We start from the raw sequence: 11409 nt of genomic DNA, 5'->3' as shown, positions 1-11409 counted from the left end.
CTCTTGTGTACAACGGAAGGATCACTTCCTCCTCGCCTCAAGCCGCACTTGGTCAAGCAAAGAAGTTTTACTATCACTTGGATAACTTTTACAATGCTACACTATTGAAGAAATTGAAACACACTTAAAAAACTTATCGAAAATTATACAACTAAGAGTACAAATTTTCTTTAAAGAGTATTCTCACACTTGAATCACTCAAGATCTGATGTAGTCTCAATGTGCAAAAGTTATTTCAAGTGGTTGACTTTGATCTATTTAAAAGAGACCAAAAAATTCTTCAATAAATGCTACCAACAGATAGAAGGCAGTTGAAGAGTCAACTAGCCGTTGGTGGTGTTGGACGTCCGGTAGGCTAGTTTTCTGCGTCCAAACGCAGGCAGTGAGTTCAAGAAATTTTCTTGAAATGTTTAGGACGTCCGGTACCTCCAGAAAATGCGTCCGAAGGTATGATGTAAAACTGGGGAATTCTTCTTCAATTCTTTCGGACGTTAGGTGTCTCCAATGTTTTGCGTTCGAAGTATCGCAACGTCTGTCGGACGTCCGGTACTCAGGTGTTGTACGTCCGATCGAGGTCAGTGAGGTTAGAGGACTTGGCTTATCATCTTCGGACGTCCGAGGGTGGGTTCTTCATGCATCCAAAGTTACTCAATGGTTGTCAGACGGCCGATGCAGTCTTTTTGTGTGTCCGACAGCTATTTCAGCATATATTAGCCTTCGAACTTGTTTTGCTTCAATCCTGAAAAGGTCTCATCAGAAAATATTAGTAACATCCATTTATTTTGTAATCATCAAAAGTTACGAACTGAGATAAACAATCTCCCCCTTTTTGATGATGACAAAACAATGGATGGAGTAAAAAAGTTTTAGGTACAGCTTCCCCTTATTTAATGCATCCAAGGAGTATTCACAATTTCACCTCAGAATAATGTCCACTCATGATTATTCACAAGTACCCTCAGAATAATGTTCACTCCCCCTTAAAATGACTCCCCTTCACATATAGATTACATATCCATTTACATGTCCATATAATGTTCACTCCCCCTTAAAATGACTCCCCCTCACATATAGATTTCATATCCATTTACATATTCATATCTCCCCCTTTTTGTCATCATTGAATCAACCAGTAAAATTATCCACATTACCAGCAATGTGGTTATCATTTTACATCATTGGCTCACCAATATTATCACCAGATATTATCACGAAGATAAAAACACAGCAACACCCATCCAAATCGAATTTAGCAAAATAGTTAAATAAAACACAGTAGAACAGCAATATCATCTATCCAGAACCAGAACCAAAACAACATCAACTAGAAACTAATATTGGCAAATAAACTGAAATAAGTAACATCCATCCAAAACAAGGAAAAATTTCACAGAAGCAACATTCAACATAAAGGATAACTAAACAATTTTACAGACCAGTAGAGGAGTTAAATCCATAAGACAGAACACACCAATTGTCTTTAAGTGCAAAAAATTCAAAAACCTACTATGAACTATTATCCTAATCATGAAGTGCAGTAGCCTAATAGTGCCTATATGGTGATCTTGGATGATCCAGACCTTCTCTTAACCAGACAACATTGTTCAGGATGCACTTGATCTTCCTCATCAGTTTCTTCATCAACTTCTTCAGTTACCTTTTCAGTAATTGGAGCTTTTCTTTTATCTTTGGGTTGAGAACTGAAAGCATGTGCCTCTGGAGTAGTTTCAGTGCCAGGAGTATGCTCAGTTTGCTCGATTCTTGGCTCTTTTTGATGAACATTTTCATTGTCTACAGGAGTGGGAGGCATAAGTAGATTCATTTTCTCAATGAAGGTAGCCTGCTGGTCGGGTGACATGGTCATCATTAGACCATCTTCAATGAGTAGGATATGTTATTTGAGCTCCTCAAGCAAAGAGATGACCTCAGAGTTGGATGAGAGAGATTTGTTGGCTGACTTTTTAGGGTGAATGGTGAAAGGTGAGACATACATGGACTGATCACGAGGGGTCCTAGGAGTAACAGGAGTTTCATGAAAGTTCTTTCTCCTAGACTCTGAAACAGTTTCTTTGTAACACCAATGGCCCTCAAAAAATTTCAAATTTTTCCTTTCAAAATATGCCTTTGAGAAAACTGATGATGCACTATCTTTAGGTGACTTCCCAGTGAAGGAAATTTCAAAGTGAGCAAAGATAGGGGTTAGAAATTTTCTATAAGAAAGCTTCCTACGACTATTAGAACTGATTTTGAGCAAAAATTTGCACATCACAAAATCAAAATCAATTCTGATTTTTTCAACAAAACAGTAAAACAGATACAACTCCATTTTGTTTGCATCAGTTCTGTGACCATTTGTGGGCACCAATAGATTTGAAATAATGGTAAAAATGATCAAGTTTTGAGGACTGAGATCCTCCAATCTCGCCTCAGCAGGAGTGTTAAAATGAGTGTGAAAATAAGTCATCAGTTTAGCAAAGTGAAAGTGATGGTAAGCAGAAGCAAATTCTTCATATGATAAGAAATTTGTAATTTTTCCTTTATAACCATCTTCAATTCTGGTTTTCAAGACAGAATTGACAACATCAGAAGTTAATGTGATATCAACAGAGTTGACTCTAGAGATAAGCTCTGTGTGTGAATTACCCTTCCTAAAATTTGCAAAAAATTGATGAAACATATCAGGGTAAAAGTGTTGGGAATGGTCAGAAGATGAATCCATTTTTGGAATTCAAAAAGCTAAATAACTGGTTCGAGATCAAACTTACGAAATTTGTAAGGAATGATAGACATCTGAGTCATGAATCCTTTTTGTGAGATCAACTCAAACCTATCTCTGGCCTCGGCATCTATGAACTTTGGCAATGGTGTAGGTTCCTTGGCAGGTTGAGCCTCTGGTTCCTTTGAGGTACGTTTCCTCTTTGCACTTCGTTTAGCAGTTGACCCAGTATCCTGAACACTAGACCTTGTCCTTGGTGACTTTCTGGTAGAGGGTTGAGGAGTTTGCTGATCCTCAGCATTTTGTTCTTCAGTTTGATGCTCCTCCATCTGCTTAGAGGATGGATCAACAGTTGGAGCATCCTGTTTCTTCTTTCCAAGTTGCTTCACTTTTCCACCACGAGTTCCAATTCTCTTTTTGGATGCTCTGGTAGAGGGTTCTACAATTTCAACCTCCTCATCTCTAATTCTAAAAGTGCATCCGGCACCCGTAGAACCACCTCTAACTTTCACCATGATGTAATTCAGTTGATTTTTGTGGTAGAGTGTAGTGTAAATGCGTATAAGATTAACTATGAGTGCAATATGAACTACAATGGATGTTTGAATCGACCACAAGGAGTGAATTTTGAGAAATTAGGGTTTCAGGTGTGATTGGGATTTTTGGGGCAGTTGGGAGTTAGGAGACGTTGTGAGGGATAGTAAACTGGCAATAGGAATGTAATGATGTCAATTGGATCAATTTCTTGGAACTTGATTGGAAGAGAGAGTAATTTTGAATTTTGAATTTGAGAGACAAATGAAGAGTTACGTCCGAGACTAAGGATGTAAATGAACTGAATGAAATAGATGACTTCTTTATAAGACACAACATTTGTGTGTCAGATGGCCGAACGAATGAAGATCCAACACAACCGTCCGAACCAAAATTTTTCTGAAAAAATGATGAAGAACAATGTCGGAAGTCCGCTCTTACTCATCGGACGTCCGATAAAGAGTGACAAAAAAAATTTTTAGAATACTTTTTCTGAGACGCCCAGTTTTATTCTCAGATACACAAATTGATCCAGTGGTAGGGCTTTTGTGAGAACATCAGCAATTTGATCTTTAGAACAAACATATTGAACGAAAATTTCACCCTTATTGACAAGATCGCGAATGAAATGATGCTTTATGTCTATGTGCTTAGTCCTAAAATGTTGTATGGGATTTTTTGTCAAATTGATGGCATTAGTGTTATCACAATATATAGGCACACAATCATACACCGATCTAAAATCATTCAATGTGTTTTTCATTCATAATAATTGAACACAACAAGCTCCAGCGGCAACATATTCCGCTTCAGTTGTACATAATGAAATAGCATTTTGTTTCTTGCTAAACCAGGATACTAAGCAATTTTCAAAGAAGTTACATATACCTGTTGTACCTTTTCTATCAATTCTACAACCTCCAAAATCAGTATCAGAGAATCCACACAAAGGAAGTTCATGACACTTAGGATACCATAGGCTAAAATTCAAGGTTCCTTTTAGATATCTAAGAATTTTTTTACTGCATTTAAATGAGATTCCTTTGGACAAGACTGAAAACGAGCACATAAGCACACAACAAACATGATATCAGGTCTACTAGCAGTTAAGTAAAGCAAACTATCAATCATACCTCTATATTTCTTTTCATCAACTTTTGTACCTTCTTCATCCTTGTCAAGTTTGGTAGATGTGCACATAGATGTTCCGACCTGCTTTTAATCCTCCATTTCAAATCTTTTGAGCAGCTTCTTGGTGTATTTTGTTTGATTGATGAACATTCCTTCTCGGGTTTGAACCACTTGGAGTCCAAGAAAGAAATTTAATTCTCCCATTATGCTCATTTCAAACTCTTTTTGCATGATATTGAAAAAATCCTTGTACAAGCTCTCATTAGTAGCACCAAATATAATATCATTCACATATATTTGCACAATTAAAAAATCACGTGAACTTTGCTTAGTGAAAAGAGTAGTATCCACAATGCCTCTTTTAAATCATTTTCAATCAAAAAACTACTCAAACGTTTATATCATGCTCTTGGAGCTTGTTTTAATCCATACAAAGTTTTTGAGAGTTTAAATACGTGATTTGGATAGATTTCATTTTCAAAATCAGGAGGTTAATCAACATATATTTCTTGATCTATAAATCCATTTAAGAAAACACTTTTAACATCCATTTGAAATAATTTAAAGTTCTTGAAACATGCAAAGACAAAAAATATTCTAATTGATTCCAGCCTAACTACGGGTGCAAATGATTCATCAAAATCAATTCCTTCTTCTTGAGTATATCCCTTGACTACAAGTCTGGCCTTATTTCTTACTATCTCACCTTTGTCATTTATTTTGTTTTAAAAATCCATTTTGTGCCAATAATAGGATGATTTTGTAGTCTAGCAACTAATGTCCACACCTTGTTCCTTTCGAATTGATTTAACTCATCTTCCATAGCTAAAATTCAGTTCTCATCTTTCAATGCATCAATAATATTTTTGGGTTTAAAGTATGAAACTAACGCAAAATTATCCATCAGTTGTTTAGAAGAGAAACGAGTTCTAACTTTCTCGGATGGATCACCAATGATGACTCTTTAGGGTGATTTTGAATAAATTTTCAGGCTCTTGGAAGATCGTTAAGTGTACTAGTGTCTCTGTCATTGTTTTTCCTTGCTGGACTGTCTTGAGTTTCATTTTCCTTTGAATCATTTTCTGGTGAAGCAATGCCTTGGTCAGTGATTGTAAGTTTCTTTAGTTCTTCTTGAATACCTGCATTACCATCTTCACCACTACTTATGGAAATGTCACCATTAGATTCATCAAAAGTGATATGTATAGTTTCCTCTATAATCAAAGTCCTTCGATTATAGACTCTAAAGCCTCTCTTATTCTCATAATATCCCAAGAAAATTTTTTCATCAGATTTTTTATCAAACTTTGCGAGATGTTCCTTGATGTTTAAAATGAAGCGTTTGCAACCAAAAATTTTAAAGTAACCAACAACAGGCATTTTATCAAATATCAGCTCATAAGAAGTTTTGTTCAAGATTGGTCTTAAAAGAACTCTATTCATGGTATAGTAAGCTGTATTTATAGTTTCAGCCCAAAAGTATTTTGGTAATTTACACTCACTTAGCATGGTTTTAGTAGTCTCTTGAAGAGTTCTATTTTTTCTTTCAACAATCCCATTTTGTTGGGGAACTCTTGCAATTGAAAATTCATGTGTAATACCATTATTGTTACAAAATTCTGAAAAGCCACAAAAATGAAATTCTGAGCCATTGTCACTTCTGATTTTGATGATTTTCAATCCAATCAGATTCTGAACTTTTGTAAATAGTAAAACAAAGTTTTTGAAAGCATCATTTTTGTGTGCAAGAAATATCACCCAAGTGTATCTAAAATAATTATCAACAACAACAAAATAAAATCTTTTACCACCTAAGCTGGTTGTTTGTGTAGCACCAAATAAATCAAGATGTAAGAGTTCTAGAGGCTTTGTAGTAGAAACACATTTCTTGAGTTTAAAAGACACTTTGACTTGTTTTCCAAATTGGCAAGCATCACAAATTCTGTCCTTTTCAAATTTGATCTTTGGCAGCCCTCTAACAAGTTCCATTTTGAAAATTTCTTTTAGCAGATCCATATTGAAATGACAAAGCCTTCTATGCCACAACCAGGGGTCCTCATTTACTACTTTGAGACAACTAAGGCTAGAAGAATCAATTTTTTTAAGGATAACTACAAAAATGTCATTAACTCTTTTTCCTTTGAAAACAGTATTGAACTTTAAGTCAAGAACAAGGCATTCATGCTTTTTAAATAACACAAACAGATTCTTATCACACAATTGACTAACATTTAAAAAGTTATAGCTCAAATTGTCAACTAAAAGAATATTATGAACAAAGGTGTAACCATTCTTACCAACATCACCAATTCCAACAGTTTTGGCTTTGTTATCATTTCCAAATGTTACATTTCTATTTGCTTTTGGCTTGAGCTTGATGAACTGTGATGGATCACCAGTCATATGTCTTGAGCATCCACTATCTATGAACCACTTTGATTCCTTAACATTGATCACCAGGTTCACCTCTTCATCACCAATAGCCATGAAAGCCATTTGGGCAGATTTCTCTTCTTTTTCGACTTCACCTTTTAAATTGCAATCATTCCAGGTGATCTGAAAATTGTTAAATTTTAGTTTTCGTTCAACCTTGCTTTCATTCTTTTTCTTTATTGGACATTCATTAGCGTAGTGTCCAAGTTGGCCGCATTCAAAGCACTTATCAGTTTGTTTTTTATTGAGCTCTAGCTTCCCTTTGTTTCTCGAATTGTTGAACTGATTTGGGAATGAATTGTTGGGTCCACCTTTTCTAAATCTTCTTTTGTTGAGTATTCTTTTGAAACTTTTTGTGATGAGTGCAACGTCATTGTCATCATCTTCCATGTCATCTCTATCTAATGAGGCTGAATCATCTTCATCTTGTGAAACTTTTAGAGCAATATTCTTTCTCACATTTGTATCTTCTTCCTCCTGCACCTTGGATTTGAGTTTCAGCTCATAAGAAATTAGAGAATTAATAAGAGATTCAATGGGTAAGATATTTAGATCTTTAGCTTCCTCAATGTCAGTCGCTTTACTCTCCCAATCCTTGGATAAAATATTCAGAATTTTTCTGTTCTTCTCACCTAAAGAGTAATCCTTTTAAGTACTTCTAAGTCCTTAATAAGATCATTGAATCTATAATACATCTTATCAATGTTTTCATGAGATTCCATCTTAAAAGATTCATACTTAGTGACCAGAATGGACTTCTTTTGTTCTCTCACATTCTCACTTGCTTTATGAATTTTTTTGAGTTTATCCCAAATTTTTTTTACAGATCTACAACCTTTGACTCTAATAGACTTATTTGAATTTAAAGCACTATACAATACATTCATAGCCTTGGCATTTAAAATAAGATAAGTTCTATCATCATCAGTCAACTCACTCCTTATTTTTTTTTTCGGTCTATGAGTAACTTTATCAATAATAGAGACATCATATGGACCTTCATTGACAATAAATCACAACTCCATATCAATATCTTGTAAGAAAATAATTATCTTCTCCTTCCAACTCACATAATTTGATCAATTGAACATTGGGGGTCTAGTGACGGATTGTTCTTCAAAAAATATGGTATTGTTGGTTGTTATTTTTACTCCAAAGTCAATTGAGCTTAATTTCTACGAGACCAAGGTCTGATACCAATTGTAAGGATCGAAGACAACCTACCGGGGGGGGTGAATTAGGTGATTTAAAAAACTGGTCAAGTTATGAGTCAATTTTTGAGAACTTACCCTCTTTTTCTAAAGGACCACACAATGGAGCAATTGATGAGAAAGTACAAATACTTGGGAGTAGAAGAGATAAACAATTTATATTGCAAGACAGTAAGTAAAAGGATAGAATAGCAAACCAAGTTTCAAACTCCACTTGAGTTTGAAAATCACCTTATATAGCAAGACTCTTCAAGTTGATCAACTTACAATCAATCTCTTGTGTACAAAGGAAGGATCACTTCCTCCTCGCCCCAAGCCGCACTTGGTCAAGCAAAGAAGTTTTACTATCACTCAGATAACCCTCACAAAGCTACACTATTGAAGAAATTGAAACACACTTGAAAAACTTATCGAAAATTACACAACTAACAGTACAAATTTTCTTTAAAGAGTATTTTCATACTTGAATCACTCAAGATCTAATGTAGTCTCAATGTGCAAAAGTTATTTCAAGTGGTTGACTTTGTTCTATTTAAAAGAGACCAACATATTCTTCAATTAATGCTACCAACGGATAGAAAGCAGTTGAAAAGTCAACTAGCCGTTGGTAGTGTCGGACATCCGGTAGGCTAGTTTTTTGCGTCCGAACACAGGCAGTGAGTTCAAGAAGTTTTCTTGAAATATTTAGGACGTTTGGTACCTCCAGAAAATGCATCCGAAAGTATGATGTAAAACTGGGGAATTTTTCTTCAATTCTTTCGGACGTCCGGTGCCTCCAATGTTTTGCGTCCGAAGTATCGCAACGTTTGTCGGATGTCCGGTACTCAGGTGTTGTACGTCCGATCGAGATCAGTGAGCTTAGAAGACTTGGCTTATCATCTCCGGACATCCGAGGGTGGGTTCTTCATGCTTCCGAAGTTACTCAATGGTTGTCGGACGGCAGATGCAGTCTTTTTATGCGTCCGACAGCTATTTCAGCATATGTTAGCCTTTGAACCTGTTTTGCTTCAATCCTGAAAAGGTCTAATCAGAGAATATTAGTAATATCTATTTGTTTTGTAATCATCAAAAGTTACGGGTTGAGATAAACAACTAATAACTTGTCCTTACTAAATTCTTCATTTTTTAAATGAAAAAATTTGGACTCCGTAAGGGCATTAGCTTGTGTAGTAAATGTGCCAAATTCCTCCCTTATCAAGTGCGTACCCCAGAAAAAAAATACAAAAGCTAAGTTTTAACACCCTTAATAACAACCCCAAAAATAAAAGAAACTATAACAACCCTCAAAACACAACTGAATTTTACTTCCTTAACAGAGAAATTCTAGAATTTTAATTCTACTTTCCATATAAACTAATTGTTGCACCCCATTTTTCAAAAAAATAAAATATGATAAAAATGGTTTTCTATTTAAAAAGAAAATAAAGGAAAGAAGGCCTAAAATGGGACTTTGAAAAATGCGATGATTTTGGCTCAAAAAGATATTCTAAAAAGGGCTTTTAGTGAAAAAAGGAGTCGCCACTTGGTATTAAGTATAGGTGTATCAAGTCACTAAAAAAATGATTTTAATAGAAAATAAAAACAAAACGCTTTTTAAACGACTCCAGATTTTTGAAAACAAGAAAAATGGTCAAGAGTCACAGTTGAAGAAAAAGAAGGTAAGGATTTGATCAACTTAAATCTAAAACACCTTTTCAACCTAGTCAAAACTAATTGTAAGATTTAGTTAAAATTTTTCTAATCTAACTTTAAACTTATTGCATTCAAATGCTTCTATATAGATGCAAATCTAAACCAAGAGGATATCGGAAGGGGCAAAATGTCTTTTTAAAAGTTAATTGGTACCAATTGTATTAATTGTGAAGCCCAAAAATGTTTTTTTGAAAATGATACAAGATTGCAAAGGTGAGACTTGAAGAAAAGAAAATTATGATATATAGATATATATATATATATATATATATATATGCATGATCAAAGAGAGAGAAATGCAACATAATATAGAAGAACTAAAATTTGTGACACAAGTTTCCTTTTAATAGAGAGGTAAAAACATGTTAAGACCAAAAAGTCATACTCACCCATTTTTCATATTTGAAGGATGACTCTTCTAACCTAAACAAGCAAATAAACTAACTTATTTTCTAATTTTTTAAACAAAAAACAAGTTTAAGTAATATGAATTATGCATATAAGGATAAGAGAATAATATAAGAGGAAATATCATGCAAATGAGAATAATAACCTAAAATAGGAAAAATGCATAAAGATGCAATTAATGGCACACAAAGAATGAATCTAGCATGTAGATGACCTAAGGATCTAGCATTAAACTAATCGATTTCTACGAGTTCTCACTTACGTTGGACTAGTAAGGGGTCGAATGAAGAAGTTACAACTAGTATTGGACTAGTATGGTGACATCAAATGTCCACAATTTATAATTTAATAAGTAGAGTAAAAAATTAAAATCAAGCACATAGGAACACACAAAGCACATAAAACATGTATCATAAAAACGTGATATGTGAGGGGCCGAATGAAGAAGTTACAACTAGTATTGGACTAGTGACGGGCCCAATGAAGAAGTTACAACAATTATTGGATTAGTATGGTGACATCACATGTCCACAATTTATAATTTAATAAGTAGAGTAAAAAAATTAAAATCAAGCACATAGGAACACACAAAGCACATAAAACATGTATCATATAAATGTGATATGTAGATGTAAAATCCTAAGAAAACTCAAATAAACACATAAATACACAAGACCTAACTATTACATTGGAAACCCTAACTATAATCTAAAAGAGGGAATGTAAGAAAATAAACCTAGCTAATCTACTTATTACATTTGCCTTTCTAATTACATTTCTTGCATAAGAAGATATAACCAATCTATTACATCTTGAGCATTTAAGTACCCTCAAAATAATTATAAGACTTAATTAAATAAATAAACGTAGAAATGAATAAAGACTTAAAGAAAATAAATAAAAGAAAAAATATATAAAACATATAATCACATAGGAGCACATAGAATAATGTAATTGGAATTTAAGGAATAATAGGGATACCTCCTTTTTGAAGTAGTGGTTAAATGAAGGAAGGAAAAGTTATCTATTACTCAAAATCAACAAATGCGACAAGGTACCAATTTAATTAACAATTAATCATTAAATATAAGAAAACTTAATTCATAAAGAAAAAGCAAACTCACTAATGTCACGAACCAAATAACAAACTAACATTAAAAACATGAACAAAGATTCTTAAGGACTAAAGTGAGAAAAATAAAAGTTATTAGGGCAAAAGTATGAATTTTTAAAAGCTAGAGACAAAAATGTAAATTTTGAAGCACGATGCATATTTGAAAGCCT

The sequence above is a fragment of the Coffea arabica genome, chromosome 11e (assembly GCF_036785885.1).
Source record: "Coffea arabica cultivar ET-39 chromosome 11e, Coffea Arabica ET-39 HiFi, whole genome shotgun sequence".
NCBI lineage: Eukaryota > Viridiplantae > Streptophyta > Magnoliopsida > Gentianales > Rubiaceae > Coffea > Coffea arabica.
This window is presented reverse-complemented; position numbering follows the sequence as displayed.